The sequence below is a fragment of the Nycticebus coucang genome, chromosome 3 (assembly GCF_027406575.1).
Source record: "Nycticebus coucang isolate mNycCou1 chromosome 3, mNycCou1.pri, whole genome shotgun sequence".
Taxonomy (NCBI): Eukaryota; Metazoa; Chordata; class Mammalia; order Primates; family Lorisidae; genus Nycticebus; species Nycticebus coucang.
In genome coordinates this window covers 84386270-84408703 of record NC_069782.1, presented here as the reverse complement: position 1 = coordinate 84408703, position 22434 = coordinate 84386270, and the positions used below count along the sequence as shown (strand labels likewise).

Genomic DNA, 22434 nt, shown 5'->3' with positions numbered 1-22434 from the left:
AGGTCTCTTTCCTCATGAAAGTGCAGTCTCTTTTCACATTTATCTGATTTGTTCAAGTCCTTCCAGGATAATCTTCCAACATGCAAAATACTCTCATTCCTTACTACGAGTCTCAGAGGCTCATCTCATTTTGATGTGGAAGTAAATTTCATGACTACATCATCCACATTAGGGTTAAAATGAGGCTTTGGGAGTGTAATTTTAAAATGTGGTTCTTCTTTATATGAAAAACTAACATGTTCTGTCAGGTGCAGGGGCTCACACATGTAATCCAAGCACTCTGTGAGGCCTAGACTGGTGGATTGCCTGAGCTCAGGAGTTTGAGAGCTGCCAGCGCAAGAGCAAGACCCTGTCTCTACTAAAACTAGACAAACTAGCTGGGTGTTGTGGTGGGTGCCTGTAGTAGTCCATTATAAAATGGGAGACTGAGGCAAGAGGATAGCTCAAGCCCAAGAGTTTGAAGTTGCTGTAAACTATGACGCCTCAGCACTCTATCCAGGGACACAAAGTGAGACTGTCTTCAATTAAAAAGAAAGAAAGAAAGAAATGAGAGAGAGACAAAGAAAAACTAACATGTTTCTGCTTCCACCTATCAAAACATACAGTGTGGTAACAGAGATTGGTTAATCATAGTAGGCACCTCCATTTCAAAAGGGGTAAAATGGACACAAAGCACTTACTACTTGTAATACTTCTAAAACCCCAGTAGGCATAATGTTGTAATGTTGTTAACTCTTCTTTAGGGTCCAATTCTGTTCTCTGGGAAAGAGGCTCTATGGCTTTTGTCTCCACTCTGTGAGTCAACCACCTGTTTCCATAAAAAAACTGCTGGTGTTCACAGTTGGCTGGTCTCTTCATCTTGTTACCTCCTCTTAGTACATTGTGGATCCTTCCCTTTTTTTGTTTCTATGTCCCTTTCAGTCTAAGTGATTAAAAAAATGTTGGCTTCCTTTTTAACAGATTATAATTCACTCCACCAAAAAAAAAAAAAATTTTTTTCTACAAAGTTCCTAGGTTCTCTGTGGGGTTGATGTGGAACTCCATTAGTCTGCTTGGACTGCCATAGCAAAGCACCACAAAGCTGCTGAAACAATAGAAACTTATTGCCTCTCTGTTCTGGAAGGCAGAGCCGGAGATCAAGGCATCAGCAGTCTGCTCCTCCCCGCCCCCCAGCTTTTGGTGGCTTGCTGGCTATCTTTGTCTTGCTTAGCTTGTACATGCATCACCCTAATCTCAGCTGCCATGTTTCCATGACATTTTTCCTGTATGTCTACCTCCAAAATTCTCCTTTTATAAGAATTCTGGTCATAAAAGATTAGAACACACCCTAATGATACCACTTTTACTTGGTAACAAGCTCATCTCCAAATAAAATCACATTCTGAGATAGCAGAGGTGAATACTTTTACACATGAATAGGAGGACACAATTCAGCCTTTAACAGGGAGTCAGTGCTTAATATTCTTAGAAGCCCTCTTTTATAATGGACACCATCTACAAGGCATATTCTTAATATTCTCAGAAAGCTGAATCTCTCTAAGGTCTTTAAAAGTCTTCTAGCTATGCCCCTGATTTTATCTTTGCCCTGAAGTTGCCTACAGGAGAAGTCTCACTTGGGAGCCTTTTGCAAGGTAGGAAGACCATTCTGAGCATTCTATATTCCTTATTCCCTGGCTTCCTTTTATCCACGTCATTTTTTCAATTTCTTTGAAATTTTTAATTAATATTGGGTACACAATTGTTGTACATATTTATAGGGCATATGAGATGTTTTAATATAGGCATACAATTTATAAAAATCAAATCAGGGCAATTGGGGTATCCATCACCTTAAACATTTATTATTCCTTTGTTTGGGGAATATTCCAACATTGATGAAAGAAATTGAAGAGGACATCAAAAAATGGAAAGATATCCGATGCCCATGGGTTGGAAGAATGAATATTGTTAACATGTCCATACTGTAGATTCAGTGCAATTTCCATCAAAATACCAATGATATTTCTTCTTCACAGAAATAGGAAAAAATAATTTTCAAATTTATATGGAACCACAAAAGACCCAGGATAGGCAAAGCCATTCTGAGTGAAAAGAACAAAACTGGAGACATCATATCACCTTATTTCAAATTATACTATAGAGCAATAGTAACCAAAACAACATGGTACTGGCTTAAAAACAGATTTATAGACCAATGGAATAGACCAGAGAACCATAAAATAAATTCACATAGTGAACTTATTTTGGAAAATGGTGCCAAGAATAGACATGTGGGAAAGGGTAGTCTGTTCAAATTGTGTTGGGAAAACTGGATACCCACATGAAGAAGAAATGAGACCCCTATCTCTTGCTATATCAATAAAATCAACTCAAAATAGGTTAAAGACTTAATTATAATAACTGAAACTATTAAAGGAAAATATTCAGGAAACATTCCAGGACATCCATTTGAGAAATGATTTCTTAAGCAACGGATCAAAAGAACAGGCAACCGAAAGCAGAATTGGACAAATGGCATCATATCAAGCTAAACAAACAACAAAGTGAAAACAACAACCTCAACGGAATAGGAGAAAATATGTAAACAACAAATCTGACAGCAGATTAATGACTAGAATATATAAGCATCTCAAACATCTCAATAGGAAAAAATCAAATAATCTGATTTAAAAGTGGGCAAAAGTTCTGAATTAACATTTTTTAAAAGAAGACATACAAATAACCAACAGGTATATGAAAAAATGCTTAATATCATTAGACATTAGAGAAATGAAAATCAAAACTACAATGAAATATCATCTCACCTTAGTTAACATGTTTTTTTATCAAAAAGACAAGCAGTCACAAATCCTGGCAAAGATTTAGAGGAAGGGGAACCCTCAGATGCTGCCTGTGGGAATGGAAATTAGTGCAAACACTATGAAGAACAGTTTGGCAGTTCCTCAAAACACTAAAAACAGAACTACAATGTGACCAGAAATGCCACTGCTAGGTATATATTCAAAAGAAAGAAAGTCAGTACATGGAAAATACGTCTGCATTTCCACATTTTATCACAGCACAATTCACAATAGCCACGGTTCAAAATCAACCTAAGTGTCCATAATGGATAAATGGATAAAGAAAATATGGTACATATGCACAACAGAATATTATTCATCCATAAAAAGAATAAAATCTTCTCATTGGGAACTGGAAAACATTATAGTAAGTGATAAAAAGCCACGCACAGAAAGACATATTTTTGCATGTTCTTACTTGTATGTGGGAGTTAAAAATTGAAATAACTGATCTCAGGGAGATAGGATGATGTCTCAGGGAGAGGAAGATGATGCTTACTGGAGGCTGGGAAAAGTAGCAGGTAGGTAGGGGATAAAGTAGGGATGGTTAATGGTAAAGAAAGGGATTTAGAGAGAGAGAGAGAGTGAACAATATTTGATAGCAAAACAAAGTGGCTATAGCCAATAATAAGTTAAGAAATACTTTAAAATAACTAAAAATAATTTTGGACAGACTATTTCATTTGACCTCAACATTCTGTTCCCTCCTTTCTACCATTCTCACCTTCAGAATTGTGTTAACCACTCCCTCCTCTCATTCTTTTGGGTGATAATGACATTGCTGCTGTTGGCTACAGGATACTTAACTACCCTTGTTTTTCTCTTCACTGACTTCTATAAATGGTCACTTTGTACATTCATCCACCTCAAATTACCCTAAATTCAGTTTGCAATTTGTTTTCTGAAGGATATCGGCTGTTTCTGCTCTCCGTGATTGATAACATGATTGTTTGATCCTTTGTACTTTTTTATAGAAAGCACTCCTATTCCTAAGCCCTTGGTGTAGAGTTGAAAAAGTGAAAGAAGAAATGCATGAAGAAAATTCTCCTCTAGAATCTGGGCTGCATTCTCAGCATCCAAACAGGGCACAGATATTTTTCTCTATATTTGTTCTCTTTATCTTCCCAGTTCCACCAAATCATTGCTAGCTTCTTTATGAGTTTCAGCAGTAAGCTCACTAAGTCCAGCTTCAAACAGGAGTGATTTTTATTCGAAAATTTGCAAAATCCTAGGTGGAAGAAGGGTTAGCAGACCAAAATGTTCCTATTCTTTGTAATAGCATGGAACTCAGTAGTGGCTTGCAAAGCCCTACTCATCTAGAGGACAGTAGATAAAACCTTATTTACATCTTCACTAAACCCTTGGAAGTGAAATTCACTGGGGCATGAAAGCGAAGAGATTGAGGTGAGGACAGGAATTTGGCCAACACTTCTGGAAAGTCTGAGGCATAGACAGCCTTAGCTTTCATAAATAAATACAGGGTGTCCATAAAGTTCGTGTACAATTTAAAATGCACACAAACTTTATGGACATCCTATATATTTCCAGATTTAGATACGGCAGAAGGCCTAGACTTCAATACATACTGACTCTGGAAAATTCACATGATAGAACAGCTCATACATTTGCACTTTTAAGATATTTTTTCAAGGAAATCTGTTTAATCTACTTTCAAAGAGCCTAACATTCAGTGGGCCTCTGGCATGGAGCAAAGATAATCCTGGACTCACTGGTGATACATGAAGTCTTCAGATCCTCTCTTCTCTTCTCTTTTTGGTTTTTCTTTTCTTTTCTTTCTTTCTTTTTTTTTTGGAAACAAAGTCTTAGTCTGGTGCCAAGGCTAGTGTGTTGTGGCCTCAGCATAGCTCATAGAAACCTCAGATTCTAGGGTTCCAGCAATCCTCCTGCCTCAGCCTCCCAAGCAGTTGGGATTCCAGGTGCACACCCACAACACCTGGATGATTTTTCTATTTTTTATAGAGACGGGGTCCTGCTCTTACTCAGGCTGGTCTCAAAGTCCTGAGATCAAGGGATCATCCCACCTCAGCCTCAAAGTGCTAGGATTATAGGCATGAGCCTGGCACCCCACCACACATCCTCCCTTCTTGATGGAAGATGCAGAACCCCTCCAGCCACCATCAACCTGTAAAACGGCCAAAATGCTGGTGAGATATAGAGCCACGGGAGCTCTCACTCATTGCTGTGGGAGATGAGCAGGTCCAGACCCCTAAAGCATCAGTGAGCTAAAGACTCAGAATGAGATGTAGGGAATTGCAAACGCCAACTACAGGGATGGTAGAACACCAAACAGAGAACCAGAATGTGCATGCTAAGATACGTAAGGTCATCAGGGAAGAAGCTGGGGCAGTCATCTTGGGGAAGGAGATGGGAACCAGAGAACAAGTTTGTTGTTTTAATAAATGGAAGATAAATGAAGGTGTGTATAGGCTGAAAGAGAATCAGCAAGAAAAAGTTCAGTGAGGGGCTGGGAGACATGGAGGGAAACCAGCTATTCTAACAACTTTAGTAAGATGAAGGTGATTTTCAAGTCTTTAATGCAGTCTCCTCTGCTGAATAATTTGCTGCCCCCTCTCTTTTAGAAAATGGTTTTTATTAGTTTCAGTTTTTAAAGAGGACACTTTATGGCTTTGTCTTCATTTCTGCCTTAGCCTATGGCCAAGAATAAAAGAGAAAATCCCTGATTTGTCCCTGTATAATTAAAATGACATTTAAGGAACATTTAAGTCACATCTGTAGTGCAGCTAGTTAAAAGAATACTAATTAGTGGAACATGGTTTTAGACTAGTACATGTATTGAACAAAAATCATTGAATAAACTGACTACGTATGCTATGTGGTTAAAGTGAAGGCAGTGTTGCCATACTTAGAAAATAAATTTTTATAAACTCATTCTGTTACTTGTTTTGACAATATTTTTCTTTTAGCCTTATATCATCTTCAATAAGCATTTCATTTACCTAATGAAAAACACATTTAAAGTAATGAGTACACAGTGTTTAATTTGCATATGCAAATATATTTAATCAGTAGAAATAGCTGGCAGAAGAGAAATGTATACAAGTAATTATTTCAGTGACTGCCCACTCCTTCAAGTTTATGGGAAGACTTTATAGCTGGAATTAGAGATTAATACTTTACAGGAGAAAAACACCTCTATGTGGAAAATGACCATAATGATAATAATAACTACTAGGTATGGAATCCTACTTATTCTTGCATGCAGGCCATATTTTGTTTCCATTCCACATGACACCTAAACAAGAAGACATGATTATCCTTCTTTTAGAGATGAAGACACTGAAGGTCAATGAGGTGAAGTAATTTGGCAAAGGTCATATATTTAAGCAACAAAGCTGGGATTCAAATCTAATCCATTTTTGACTCTATAGTCTGATCCTATTCCACCTCTGTGGGAAAAAACACCCTTCAATTATCAATTCAAGCTTCCCCATTGCCAAAAGGTAATTTGAAAATTCTCTATGTGGTATATGTAGTATATAGTCTGGGAGATAAAATTACCAGTGAAAATTGGTATTTCAAAGAATAAATGAATTATCAACAAGACTACATGTTTACATGGATGCTAGGAATGGTTGTTTTAATTCCAATGAAACATGTAAAAAATGCTGCAGTTGGACTTTTAAATATAACTTGAGATTAAATACTAATAAAGTCATAAATATGGTGTTCAGTTTCTAGAGTTTGTTCTGCCTATTTATCAATCCAACAGAAGGAAGCAAAAGTCTTTATGGATCAAAGTATAACTACATCTCTGAGACAACGCAGAATATATTGTGGGGGTTAAAGGATGTTCTAGTGAGTTCACTTGCTATTTAAGGAGATACAGAGGGCCAAAAAGTAAAAAATAAAAAAGGAAACATACAGGTCATGGTTCACATATCCAGCAACAACTTTCCATTTGTTATTTTTCTGCATTATAAAAATGAATGAATAACATCCATGAAATTATTCAAAATCCAAATTTTTGACCCTAAATTGTTTCTAAATGGTTCTGAACTCTAAAAATAATATTTTCATCAGTCTTTACAACACAGCATCTTTTCCAGTCACCTGCAATGACAAATAATTCCATGTCTTCATATTGATTTGATTCCAAATTTTTTTTTTTTTTTTTTTTTGCAGTTTTTGGCCAGGGCCGGGTTTGAACCCACCACATCCCATATGTGGGGCTGGCGCCCTACTCCTTTGAGCCACAAGTGCCGCCCAACTCCAAATCTTTGTAAATATTCTCTTGTTTAACTAATCATCCATGATAGTACCTGGAGGAGCATTATGCTGGGAGATTTAATTTTACTTGGCAGGTATATATCTGACACCCCAGTTTTTATTAAAAATCTCAACTTTGATTTCCAATTATATCTTACACAAAAGACTTCATAACAACTCTTATACTTTTGTGTATAATTATTGTTGTTGTTTTTGTTTGGCCTGGTAATTTACCAGCTTCCTTAGGGTAGAGTACCGTTGTGTTTTTCGTAGCTTATTCCTTAGTATCTATCATAATATATAATTACATTATATATTACATAATAGGAGCCCAATAAGAATTATTGAATTAAACATTCAATGGTTAAATACAAAGCAGAAAATCTGACACTTACCATATTTTCCTTTTGGTTATTTATTTCCCATTTCTATGGTTATACAAGTATATACATACATTTTTTATATAGTTACAAGATGCATTTGTTTGTTTTCATACTCCTTTGTGTCATTGGCATTCATGAATGCATGTTAAAGTCTGGTAAGGTTATGGCCTATCAACTTGATTAAAAACAAGGTAGGTATGTCCAGCTCATTGAGGAGGCCAGCATGATGACATAGAAAATGACACTGGCCACGGCTCTGGAGCAAGCTGGAAAACTTATAGAAAATATACATCCAGAGAAGCGTGTACAGTTATATCAACAGAGAGATAATGTGTTTGAGATGAGGAACACTTACCACAGGCAGTTGAATTACCAGGAAAAGCCTCCAGACTGCTAGTATGAGGATGCTGGTTTGATGAAGCGGCACTCTATCCAGAAAGAAAAAATATTTATAAGGAAATTGAGAATTATCCAACGTGTTATAAGAAAACAATTGCTCAAGTCTTAGTTAACGACACAGAAATGACTACGTGGCTGTGGAAAGTTGTGTCCGGGAGAGGCACAGCATTACAGGGTTCACAGCAGTGCTGCCACAAACAACTGGAAGGTCATGACCAGCAAGACCAAGATCAAGTGTCAGCAGTCTGCAATTCACTGCTTTTCACATACATGGACAATGACCATGGTAAGCTGGGTGTGAGCTTGGTGGTTTCAGGAGGGGGAATCAAGAAGAAATCACCTGAAACACCTCAGGCCAAGCCTGAAGGCATCACCACCACAGCTACCACAAAGAGGAAGGTGAATACTCTGGAGGATTGTACTAGTATTTTGTTTACAGAAAAGAAAAGGGGAGAAAAGGGAAAATCCTGAAGTGCATTTTCATGGACATGGGCCTTGTTTAAGGGCACCCACACTTCACTGCATTTACGACTGTAAATCCTAATAAAGAATAATTATTAGTTAAGAAAAAACACAAGGTAGGTCCAAAAATTATCAGAAGGAAGGCACAGTCTCCAATAGGCTTTCAGAATGAACTTAAGACTGCCTGGGAAAAGCAACTTGAACCCTAGGCATCGTTAACATTTATCACTTAGAAATGGTCTATAATTTTATAATTTTTCTTACTGGAATATGGAAACTAATACAATTTATTGCTTGTTTTCATTTTATTGTGTGTGTGTAATTTTTGATTAGCACTATTTAACAAACGAAGAAGAAATTAAACAGAAACATTTATTCACAGATTCAAATAAGTGAAAAGAGACTTTCTGGTCTAATTTCTTCATAACCGCCTAGAGAACCCAAATTATTCATAAGAATGTAATTCTTTACTTCATTGGGTTGAGTCCTCATTTTATCCACATCTGACATAATGCTGGATCACTAAACTAGAATTAATTTTTTTTTAATTTGTGTGGCAAGCAAAATAATGGCTTTTCAAAAGTGCCATGTCATATGTCATGATTTGTGGAACCTGTGAATATGTAACATTTACCTTACAAAAGGGACTCTGCCGATGTGATTAACTTAAGGATCTTGAGATGGTGAGATTATCCAGTTGGGTCCAATGTGACCATAAAGGCCCTTAGAAGAGAGAGGCAGAAGAGTCAGAATTACAAAGAGCTATGAAGAAGAAAACAGAGTGTCAGTGATGTGAGAGAGTCTTGGGATTACTGCACTGCTGGCTTTGGGACAGAGTCTCACTTTGTCACCCTTGGCAGAGTGCTATGGCATTGGCATCACAGCAACCTCCAGCTCTTGGGCTTAGGCAATTCTCTTGCCTCAGCCTCCCAAGTAGCTGGGAGTACAGGTGCCCACCACAACATCCAGCTATTTTTTGTTGCAGTTTGGCTGGGGCCAGGTTTGAACCCGCCACCCTTGGTATATGGGGCCGGTGCCATACTCACTGAGCCATGGGCACTGCCCCACTGCTGGCTTTGAGATGGAAGAAGAGCTGTAAGCCAAAGAATGCAGTTGGCCTCCAATAGCAGAAAAAGGCAATGAAACAGATTCTCTCCTAGAGCTTTCAGAAGGAATGTGATTGACAGCTTGATATTGGCTGGCCCAGTGAAACCCATATTCGATTTCTGATGTTCAGAACTAAAAGATAATTTGTTATGGTTTTAAGCCATTATGTTTTAATTTTTTATCCTAGTGTCATTAGGAAATTAATAATCTCTGTGTGTATGTGTGTCTGTGTGTAATTTCTCCAAAATAAAACAAAGTCATCCTGACCTTTTGTCTTTGAAAATATTTACAACCTGCACTGGAGCCTAACACAGTTCTTGCATAAAATATCAAAAGAGAAATACCTTAAGCTGGTATGCAGGAAAAGAATGTTTAAGGTAGGAGCTGTGTGCTGCTTGTAGGTTACATGCTTTCATTAAGGAGATAATAAAATCAGCCTCAAGGAACATTTAAAAATTCTGTAGGGAAGGTTAGGTATTACAGATACAATACATGGCACTAGAAAGAGTTAGATAATAAAAACGTTTGGAACATACAATAAAAAAAAGTATACCTTAAAGTCAAAAAGTGTCTGCTTAGCAAAGATTTCCACCCCCATCCATGACCCATTAATGGATACCCGCGTACCTTTCTGCCACAAACATCATTAAACTAAATAGAATATGAAACAACTATTTTCATGCAATAAAAGCAGATGGTATGTATCTATAATCCTTGAGGAAAAAAGGAACTCAAGAGTTAAGTCTCTATTTTCCCTGGCTCTCTGACTGAGGGCACTTCCCCTCCTGTGTTGTAAGGTGGAGAAAGCCAACTAGAGGGATGCTTTTGCTAAGTGGAAGGACAAAGCAGAACCCCACAAGCTATCAAAGAACAAAAAAAGCCTTCTAGAATCAAAAGAAATAATTGGCCAAAGACACCACTGCCTGCCAGAATGTAATATTCTCAGTAAAGAAAACAATATAATCCATAATATATATAAAGTATTTCAATGTTTAGCATAAAATATATTATTAGACTTTCACCTAGACATATAAGATACAAAAAAATGTTATTCATAATCAGGAACAAAACCCAGACGATAGAAACCAATGCCTAAAAGATTCATAAGTAGAATTCAGAAAAAAAAAAAAGAAAGAAATATTTCCAGGAATCATCATAAGTATATTGTAGAACCAATAAGAAAACATGGTCATAAAACATGAAAAGGCTGAGAATCTTGGGGAAAAGCAATACACAGCATTGGAAAGGCTCAGGTAATTAAAAACAAACAAACTCCTAATGTAAAACAAAAATCTAGAATGGAAAAGCACAACATTTAAAATGAAAAATAATTCTCTAAAAAAAAAAAAGAAAAACAAAAAGAATTCTCTATATGACATGACAAAATAATTAGTGAATGTGCAGCTAGACCAATATAAATTATCTAATCTGGAGAGACAAAATTAAAAAAAAAATGAAAGGAGCTTAAATTACCAGTAGAACAATAGTAAGCAGGCTGACAATTAGGCAGCCTGGAGTACACAAAAAGTGGTTTTATAAGACCTGTATTGGGATTGTTTTACAATATGCATTCTGACTGCAGTAGAGTTAAATCGTATGTTATAAACAATGAAAAATGTAGAAAATGTAACTGTCTAAATTTTTTAAAAGCACATAACTGAATAAATAATTTATGTATTAAAGATGAAATGGCAATAGAAATTGTAAAAAAATGCATTAAATCAAATAACAAAAATAAAACATTTAAACTTTTAGTATGCAGAAATAACTAATAGTTTAAAATACTTGTATTGGAAAATATAAAATGTCAAGTATCTAGTGTTGGCTTTAGAAAATATGGAGTAGTTTAAGAAGTGCATGCATAAATATAATTCACCATATCAACAGAAGCAAAAACAAACACTTTAGGATCCTCTCAATAGATGTAGAAAAAGCATTAGACAAATTTCAGCACACTGTTTTAATCAGAGCACTGAAGAACATAGGCATAGGTGGCATATTTCCTAAGCTGTTTGAAGCCATCTATGACAAACCCACAGCTAGCATCATACTGAATGGAGTAAAGCTGAAAGCTTTTCTGCTCAGTACTGGAACCAGACATTGATGTCCACTATAGCTACTACTATTCAAAATTGTGCTGGAAGTTCTAGCCAATGCAATCAGGCAATAGAAGGTTGTAAAGAGCATCCAAATGGAGGCAGAGGAGGACAAACTCTCCATCTTTGCTGATGATATGATCTTATACTTTGAAAACCAGAGACTCAACCACAAAACTCCTGGAAGTCATCAGGAAATACAGTGATGTCTCAGGGTATGAAATCAATGTCCACAAATCAGTAGCCTTTGTATATGCCAGTAACAGCCAAGTTGAGAAGCAAATCAAGGACACAATTCCCTTCACAGTAGCTTCAAAAAAAATAAAGTACTTGTGAATATACCTAACAAAAGAGATGAAGGATCTCTACAAAGAGAATTGTGAAGCCCTAAGGAAAGTAATTGCAGAAGATATATATATATATATATTTTTTTTTTTTTTTTTGAGACAGGGCCTCAAGCTGTCACCCTGAGTAGGGTGACATAGCATCACAGCTCACAGCAACCTCGAACTCCTGGGCTCAAGTGATTCTCTTGTCTCTGCCTCCCAAGTAGCTGGGACTACAGGCACCTGCCACAATGCCCTGCAGCCATCATTGTTGTTTGGTGGGCCTGGGCTGGATTCGAACCCACCAGCTCAAGTGTATGTGGCTGGTGCCTTAGACGCTTGAGCCACAGGTGCTGAGCCAATTGCAGAAGATATTAACAAATGGAAGAACTTACCATGCTCTTGGGTGGGATTGCAGAAGATATTAACAAATGGAAAGCCAGGCGTTGTGGCGGGCGCCTGTAGTCCCAGCTGCTCGGGAGGCTGAGGCAAGAGAATCGCTTGAGCCCAGGAGTTGGAGGTTGCTGTGAGCTGTGTGACGCCACGGCACTCTACTGAGGGCCATAAAGTGAGACTCTGCCTCTACAAAAAAAAAAAAAAATGGAAGAACTTACCATGCTCTTGGGTGAGAACAATAAACGTTGTCAAAATGTCTATTCTACCCAAAGCAATCTACAAATTCAATGCAATCCCCCTTATAATGCCAAAATCATATTTTGAAAAACTGGAAAAAATAGTACTTCATTTTATATGGAACCAACAAAAACCCCCATATAGCCGAGGCTATTCTTAGTAATAAAAACAAAGCTGGGGACATCACTCTACCAGACTTCAGGCTGTATTACAAGTCCACAGTAATCAAAACAGCATGGAATTGGCACAAAAAATAGAGACATAGACACCAAGAATAGAAAACCAAGAGATGAAACCAGTCTCTACTTGCTGTTTGATCTTTTATAAACCAAACAAAAGCATAGACCAAGGAAAAAAATTCCTATTCAACAAATGGTGCTGGGAGAACTGGATAATCACATGTAAAAGACTGAAACTTCACCCTCACCTATTACCTCTTACAAAAATTGACTCAAGATGGATAAAAGATTTAAATCTAAGACACAAAATGATAAGAATCTTAGAAGAATGTATGGGAAAAACTCTGGAGGATGTTGGCCTGAAGAAAAATTTTTATGGAGGGGGAGAGACAAGATGGCGAACTGAAGCCAGCTTTCAACAGAGGCTCCCATCCAGAACGAGAGTTAAGGGACAGGAATTTAGTAAGTATCCTGGTGGATTTGAGCCGCACCAAGAGAGAAGGTTGAAGAATGCACATCAACACCACTGAGGCAAGCTGTGATCACAAGGATGCAAACAAAAGGTACAAAATCCACCACCAAGCGGACGGGAGTTCCCCTCCCCCATGAGACCGGCTCAAGAGCCCCACAATTAAACAAACAGGCAGAAATTAAAGGCCCTCCCACTACACTCCACGGGAGAGACCTTCTAAAAACTGGACCTACCTCCCCTACTAGGGTGCCATGGTGTTCTCCTGCCGGGCATAAAACTGTATAAAACTTTAGAAATCCTTTGCTGACAACCATGAATCCCCAACACTCCCCTCCTGCTCACTGAGGTCTGGAGGCCTGTCCCCCAGGAGTTCGGATTCTTGGGTGATTTCTCAAGGGAAGTGGACAGTCCCCGAGCTGCAACTGGTCAGCGCTGACTCTGAGGCACGCAAGTGTGGAGAGGGCACCGGGCTGAGGGGGAGTCACGCCTCGGTGGCACTTCCCTGTGGTGCGGTGCAGCAGCCCTCCCCAGGCAACAATACGGCCAGGCATAAAACTGAATGAAGCTCTAGCTTCCCCGCTGAACTCTCAGCACTCCCCCCCACTCTCTTTTGGGGTCTGGGGGCCTGTCCCTCAGGAGTTCGGATCCTTGGGTGATTTCTCGAGGGGAGTGCACAGTGCCCGAGCCGCGACTGGCCAGCGCTGACTCTGAGACACGCGAGTGAGGAGAGGGCACTTGAGGAGAAGGCACTCAGCTGAGGGAGAGTCACGACTTGGCGGTGCTTCCCTGCGGTGTGGTGCAGCAGCCCTCCCCGGGCAACAATATGGCCAGGCATAAAACTGAATGAAACTCTAGCTTCCCCTCACTCTCACTCGGGGGTCTGGGGGCCTGTCCCCCAGGAGTCCAGATTCTTGGGAGATCTCTCGAGGGGTGTGGACAGAGCATAAATTGCGGCCGCTCAGTGCTGACTCTGGGGTGCGAGACAGAGAAAAGGGTCGGCTGGGTACCCACACCAGAGCAGCAGTTCCTGGAGGCAAATCAACAGCCGTTTTTTTTTTTAACAGAAGAACAGCTCACTTCTGGATATTCTGAAGCCACACCCACTGTCTCCCTGGGCAACCAGAGGAGGCCACCAGTGAGCAAATGATTTGCCTGAAGCTGCTCACACACCCAGGAAGCTTCCAGGGCAGGGCTGACACAGAGAGGTAATCGGACACAAACCTCCAGCAGCAAAGACATTTGAACTCAGAACAGCCCGTCTTCTGTAGGCGATTTTAGCAGAACCAGAGACAGAACCCCACAAAGTTGTCTGCTCTGTTCTGTTCTGTTAGCAACATCAATCAGGGATGGGGCTAAGCCTGAGTAAACACCTCCCTCCCACCACCTGCATCAAGCACTCAAAGATTCAGGCCCCATCTCCTCCTGCTAGATAGCGGCAGACTGCAGGGGCCTGGCAGACTTCCTTGCAATTCAGGCAGGTGCAAACCCCTGGAGTATCTGTTCACTACAGGCAACTGGGTTAGCCATCTGCAGAAATACCAGTGACTGGATCCGGCAGAGAGGCAAAGTGGAGAAGGAGACATCAACCTTCCCAGACTGATCTATTTGCTAGGTGGCTCCACCTGACTCCACACAGCACTGGAGTAAGCCATATCAGAGGAGTCACCAGACCCCTGTGATCCAGTTCCCAGAGACCTCTTGAACTCTCCCACCTGAGACAGGTGCCGATTGAGACAATCAATTTGGACCTTTTGAACTGAATTAATAGACTGAGGACTTTTCAGGCGGTGCCCTGGGTATGCGGTTGTAGGAAGGTTTGATTTTCCTTTTCCAACTGGTGCCAGAGGTGGGCGGGCGGGGTGACTTAATTGCTGGTTTTTCCACATAGCTGAGACTTCAAGCCAGAGTAAATGTTACAATAGGATCAAACCACCAGAAACCAGCTGAAAACAAGACAGAACCACTTAGCCCCACCACACAAGACAGGGCCCCAGTTTCTCAGGCCACAACACTGTACGGGCCCTCGATAAAGCCCCAGGGGAAAAATAAAAGGGAGTAAAATAACCATGGGGCAGAATCAGTGGAAAAACTCTGGTAACATGAAAAACCAGAATAGATCAACCCCCCCCCCCAAGAAAAGATACGGCAGATGAAGATCCCATTCATAAACAACTGGCTGAGATGTCAGAAATCAAATTCAGAATTTGGATTGCAGACAAGATTAATAAAATGGAATTAGGAATTCGAGGAGAAATTCAAAAGTTGTCTCAAGAATTTAACGAATTTAAAGACAAAAACACCAAAGACTTAGACACACTGAAGCAAGAATTTATAGCCCTCAAAGATATGAAAAATACAGTAGAATCCCTCAGTAACAGAATGGAGCAAGCAGAAGAAATGATTTCTGACATTGAAGATAAAGTCTTCGAATGCACCCAATCTCTCAAAGAGGAAGAGAAATGGAGAGCAAAAACGGATCACTCACTCAGAGAGCTCTCAGATAATTCAAAAAAAAGCAATATAGGAATAATTGGGATTTCTGAGAATGATGAAGTGGCCTCGAAGGGCACAGAGGCCCTTCTGCATGAAATTATGAAAGAAAATTTTCCAGACATGCCTAGAGAATCTGAAATTCAGATAGCAGACAGCTTCAGAACCCCAGCACGATTCAACCCCAATAAGTCATCCCCCAGGCATATCATAATTAGCTTTACTGAAGTTAACATGAAAGAGAAGATTCTCAAAGCAGCCCGGTGAAAGAAAACTATTACGTACAAAGGAAAGAATATTAGAATAACTATAGATCTCTCTGCTGAAACTTTTCAAGCCAGAAGAGGGTGGTCATCAACTTTGAATCTCCTAAAGCAAAAGAACTTTCAACCCAGGATCTTGTATCCAGCTAAACTGAGTTTCATTTATGATGGAGAAATTAAATACTTCAATGACATTCATATGTTGAAAAAATTTGCCATAAGTAAACCAGCTCTTCAGGATATCCTATCAGACCTATCCTCCACAATGACCAACCCAATCTTATACCACAAAAGTAAACTCACTCAGAAACTTCGGATCAAACTCCAACTTCTACACTGGTGAAAGGATTAAAAATGTCCACTGGACCTTTGAAAAACTCGATACCCAAAATTCCACCAGACTTATAAATACTCTCCATTAATGAGAATGGCTTAAACTGTCCTCTAAAGAGGCATAGGTTAGCTGACTGGATACAAAAACTCAAGCCAGATATTTGTTGCATACAAGAGTCACATCTTAACTTAAAAGACAAATACAGACTCAGGGTGAAAGGATGGTCATCCATATTTCAAATGGTAATCAGAAAAAAGCAGGTGTTGCAATTTTATTTGCAGATACAGTAGGCTTTAAACCATCAAAAGTAAGGAAGGACAAGAATGGTCACTTCATATCTGTTAAGGGTAATACTCAATATGATGCAATCTCAATTATTAATATCTATGCACCCAACCAGAATGCACCTCAATTTATAAGAGAAACTCTAACAGACATGAGTAACTTGATTTCCTCCAGCTCCATAATCGTCGGAGATTTCAAACTCCTTTGGCAGTATTGGATCGATCCTCCAGCAAGAAGCTGAGCAAAGAAATCTTAGATTTAAACCTAACCATCCAATATTTAGATTTAGCAGACATCTACAGAACATTTTATCCCAACAAAACTGAATACACATACTCCTCATCAGCCCATGAAACTTACTCCAAAATTGACCACATTTCAGATCACAAGTCTAACCTCAGTAAATTTAAAGGAATAGAAATTATTCCTTGCATCTTCTTGGACCATCATGGAATAAAACTTGAATTGAGTAACAACAGGAATCTGCATACTCATACAAAAACATGGAAGTTAAATAACCTTATGCTGAATGATAGCTGGGTCAGAGAAGAGATTAAGAAAGAAATCACCAATTTTTTGGAACAAAACGACAATGAAGACACAAACTATCAGAACCTCTGGGACACTGCAAAGGCAGTTCTATGAGGGAAATTTATAGCACTGCAAGCCTTCCTCAAGAGAATGGAAAGAGAGGAAGGTAACAACTTAATGGGACATCTCAAGCAACTGGAAAAGGAAGAACATTCCAACCCCAAACCCAGTAGAAGAAAAGAAATAACCAAAATTAGAGCAGAATGAAATGAAATTGAAAACAAAAGAATTATACAAGAGATCAATAAATCAAAAAGCTGGTTTTTTGAAAAGGTCAGCAAAATAGATAAACCTCTGGCCAACCTAATCAGAAAAAAAGAGTAAAATCTCTAATATCATCAATCAGAAACAACAAAGACGAAATAACAACAGACTTGTCAGAAATCAAAAAAATCCTTAATTAATATTACAAGAAACTTTATTCTCAGAAATATGAAAATCTGAAGGAAATTGACCGATACTTGGAAGCATGGCACCTTCCAAGACTTAGCCAGAATCAAGTGCAAATGTTGAACAGACCCATATCAAGTTCAGAAATAGCATCAACTATACAAAACCTCCCTAAAAAGAAAAGCCCAGGACCAGATGGTTTTACGTCAGAATTCCACCAAACCTTTAAAGAGGAATTAGTACCTATATTACTCAACCTATTCCAAAAGGTAGAAAAAGACGGAAGACTACCCAACACGTTCTATGAAGTAAACATCACCCTGATCCCCAAACCAGGAAAAGACCCAACAAGAAAAGAAAATTATAGACCAATATCACTAATGAATATAGATGCAAAAATATTCAACAAGATCCTAACAAACAGAATCCAGCAACACATCAAACAAATTATACATCATGACCAAGTGGGTTTTATCCCAGGGTGTCAAGGCTGGTTCAATATATGTAAATCTATAAATGTAATTCAGCACATAAACAAATTAAAAAACAAAAACCATATGATTTTCTCAATTGATGCATAAAAAGCTTTTGATAATATCCAGCATCCCTTCATGATCAGAACACTCAAGAAAATTAGTCTAGAAGGGACTTTTCTTAAACTGATAGAGGCCATCTACAGCAAACCCACAGCCAATATCATATTGAATGGAGTTAAATTGGAATCATTTCCACTCAGATCAGGAACCAGACAAGGCTGCCCATTGTCTCCATTGCTTTTCAACATTGTAATGGAAGTTTTAGCCACTACAATTAGGGAAGAAAAGGCGATCAAGGGTATCCATAAGTGGTCAGAAGAGATCCAACTTTCGCTCTTCGCAGATGATATGATTGTGTATCTGGAAAACACTAGGGACTCTACTACAAAATTCCTAGAAGTGATCAAGGAATACAGCAGCATCTCAGGTTACAAAATCAACATCCATAAATCGGTAGCCTTTATATACACAAACAACAGTCAAGTTGAAAAAGCAGTCAAGGACTCTATCCCATTCACAGTAATGCCAAAGAAGATGAAATATTTGGGAATTTACCTAACAAAAAACGTGAAAGATCTCTATAAAGAGAACTATGAAACTCTAAGAAAAGAAATAGCTGAAAATGTTAACAAATGGAAAAACATACCATGCTCATGGCTGGGAAGAATCAACATTATCAAAATGTCCATACTACCCAAAGCAATATATAATTTCAACTCACTCCCTATTAAAGCTCCACTGTCATATTTTAAAGATCTTGAAAAAACAATACTTCGTTTTATATGGAATCAGAAAAAACCTCGAATAGCCAAGACATTACTCAGAAATAAAAACAAAACAGGGGGAATCACACTACCAGACCTCAGACTTTACTACAAATCGATAGTGATCAAAACAGCATGGTACTGACACAAAAACAGAGAAGTAGGTGTCTGGAACAGAATAGAGAACCAAGAGATGAATCCAGCTAATTACCATTATTTAATCTTTGACAAGCCAATTATAAACATTCAATGGGGAAAAGATTCCCTATTTAACAAATGGTGCTGGGTGAACTGGCTGGCAACCTGCAGAAGACTGAAATTGGACCCACACCTTTCACCATTAACTAAGACTCTCATTGGATTAAAGATTTAAACTTAAGACATGAAAGTATAAAAATACTAGAGGAGAGTGCAGGGAAAACCCTTGAAGAAATTGGTCTGGGCGAGATGAGGAGAATACCCCGGGCAATTGAAGCAGCTTCAAAAATACACTACTGGGACTTGATCAAACTAAAAAGCTTCTGCACAGCCATGAAGACAGTAAGTAAAGCAAGCAAACAGCCCTCAGAATGGGAGAAGATATTTGCAGGGTATATCTCTGACAAAGGTTTAATAACCAGAATCCACAGAGAACTCAAACACATCAGCAAGAAAAAAACAAGGGATCCCATCGCAGGCTGGGCAAGGGATTTGAAGAGAAATTTCTCTGAAGAAGACAGGCGCACAGCCTTCAGACATATCAAAAAATGCTCATCATCTTTAATCATCAGAGAAATGCAAATCAAAACTACTTTGAGATATCATCTAACTCCAGTGAGACTAGCCTATATCACAAAATCTCAAGACCAGAGATGTTGGCGTGGATGTGGAGAAAAGGGAACACTTCTGCACTGCTGGTGGGAATGCAAATTAATACATTCCTTTTGGAAAGATATATGGAGAACACTCAGAGATCTAAAAATAGATCTGCCATTCAATCCTGTAATGCCTCTGCTGGGCATATACCCAGAAGACTAAAAAATCACAACATAACAAAGATATTTGTACCAGAATGTTTATTGCAGCCCAATTCATAATAGCTAAGTCATGGAAAAAGCCCAAGTGCCCATCGATCCACGAATGGATTAATAAATTGTGGTATATGTACACCATGGAATATTATGCAGCCTTAAAGAAAGATGGAGACTTTACCTCTTTCATGTTTACATGGATGGAGCTGGAACATCTTCTTCTTAGTAAAGTATCTCAAGAATGGAAGAAAAAGTACCCAATGTACTCAGCCCTACTATGAAACTAATTGGGGGCTCTCACATGAAAGCTATAACCCAGTTACAACCTAACAATAGGGGGAAGTGGGAAAGGGAGGGGAGGGAGGGGGGTGGTGGGTAGAGAGAGGGGGATCGGTGGGATCATACCTGTGGTGCATCTTACAGGGGTATTTGTGAAACTTGGTAAATGTAGAATGTAAATATTTTGGCACAGTAACTGAGATAATGCCAGGAAGGCTATGTTAACCATTGTGATGAAAATGTGTCAAATGGTCTATGAAGCAAATGTATGATGCCCCATGATCATATCAATGTATACAGTTATGATTTAATAAAAAAAAAGAAAATTTTTTTATGACAAAGACTTCAGCAGCCATCACGATGACAACAAAAATAAATAAATGTAATTAAGTTGAAAAGCTTCTGCTCAGTGAAGGACAGAACAAGTAAAGTAAAAAGACAACCTTCAGAATGGGAAAAGGTATTTGCAGGTTATCAATCTGACAAAGCGTTGATAACTAGAATCTACAGAGAATTCAAATGAATCAACAAAAAAAGAGAAAACATTCTCATCTACCACTACACAAGAGATATTAAGAGAATCTCTCTAATGAAGACAGACGAATGGCTAACATTTGAGAAAATGCTCACTGTCCCTGATTGTCAAATACATTCAAATTAGAACCACTTTGAGACATTACCCACCCCCGGAAAGAATGGCCCACATCACAAAGTCTCAAAACTACAGACACTGGTGTGGATACTGAGAGAAGGTAGCACTTTTACATTGGTGGTGGGAGAAAAACTAATACAATCTTTTAGGAAGAAAGTTTGGAGAATCTTCAAATAACTCAAATTAGACCTCCCACTTAATCCTGCAATCCCATTACTGGGCATCTACCCAGAAGAAAAAAAATTCATTTTGTCACAAGGACATATGCATAAGACTGTTTATTGCAGCTTAATTTACAATCGCCAAAATGTGGAAACAACCTGAATTCCCACCAACCCAGGAATGGATTTACAAGCTGTAGTATTTGTATACCATGGAATACTATTCAACCATTTAAAAAGTTGGAGACTTTACACCCATTGTATTAACCTGGATAGAATTGGAATACATTCTTTTTAGTAAAGTATAACAAGAATGGAGAAGCAAGAATCCAATGTTCTCAATTCTAATATGAAGCAAGTAGATGATCTAATACACCCTCTTACCATTTCAAGGTGGAGGGCTGGGGAATGAGGAAGTAGGGAGGAGTGAAGAGGGAGGCGGATGGAGGTTACCGTGCATGGCACACTTCTTGGGGGTGGGACACAGTTATAAGAGGCACCTTACATAACAAATGCAATCAGGGTATAATTGAGGGTGCAATTCTTTATACCCTCAATGAATCCCAACCAATGAAAAAAGAAGAAAATAAAGAGTAATTTAAATCAAAAGTAGAAGGTAAGAAAAAATGTTAAATAAGAAGAGCAATCTACATAATAGAAACCAGAGAATGCTGAACATTAACAAATGAAAAGGTTTGTTTTTTGAAAGGATTACCAACATCATTAAATATTAGTCACAGTGATTAAGGAAAAAGAGAACACACAAATTATGCACATCAGGAATTAAAGAGGGGATATAACTACAGAAACTACAGATTTTAGAAGGAATATCCACATAAATAAATACAACAATTTTGAATCACTGGTCAAATCTTTTAAAAAATACATTTTACAAAACTAAAGAAGCAGAGAATCTGGATAGGAACATCTCTGGCTAAAAAAGTTGAATTTGGCCTGTAGTCCCAGCTACTCGGGAGGCTGAGGCAAGAGAATCGTGTAAGCTCAAGAGTTAGAGGTTGCTGTGAGCCGTGTGACGCCATGGCACTCTACCCGAGGGCGGTACAGTGAGACTCTGTTTCTACAAAAAAAAAAAAAAAAAAAAAGTTGAATTTGTTCTTTTAATTTTTAATGCAGAAAAATCTAAGATTTAACTGATGAATTTTATCAAATAGTCAAGGAAGATAGTACCAAAATTCCACAAATATTTTTGGAAAATAGAGAATGTGGAATTATCTCCCAACACATTTAAAGAGGCCAACATAAAAACCTTAATACAAAACCTGATATACATACTACACGAAGAGAAAAATGGCAGATAGCTCTTATAAAATTACATGCAAAATTTGACTAAATACAATCCAGTTAAACCTACATTATATATTCATAAAAGCAGGCAGAGATAATAATTATTATATTGGACAGAATAGTTCTAAAAGAAAACTCAGGATGATATGTAACATTGAAACAGGTAAAATTTTCTTAGAACAGAGAAAAGGCACTAACACTAAAAAAAAAATGTCTATTCCACAAGTAC

At 38.4% G+C, this 22434-nt stretch overlaps 1 pseudogene; it reads left to right on the top strand.

Annotated features, from left to right (window-relative positions):
* Nucleotides 1–3306: 3306 nt before the first annotated feature.
* LOC128581048 (gamma-soluble NSF attachment protein-like) lies at nucleotides 3307–8295 on the top strand (annotated as a pseudogene).
* Nucleotides 8296–22434: the final 14139 nt, after the last annotated feature.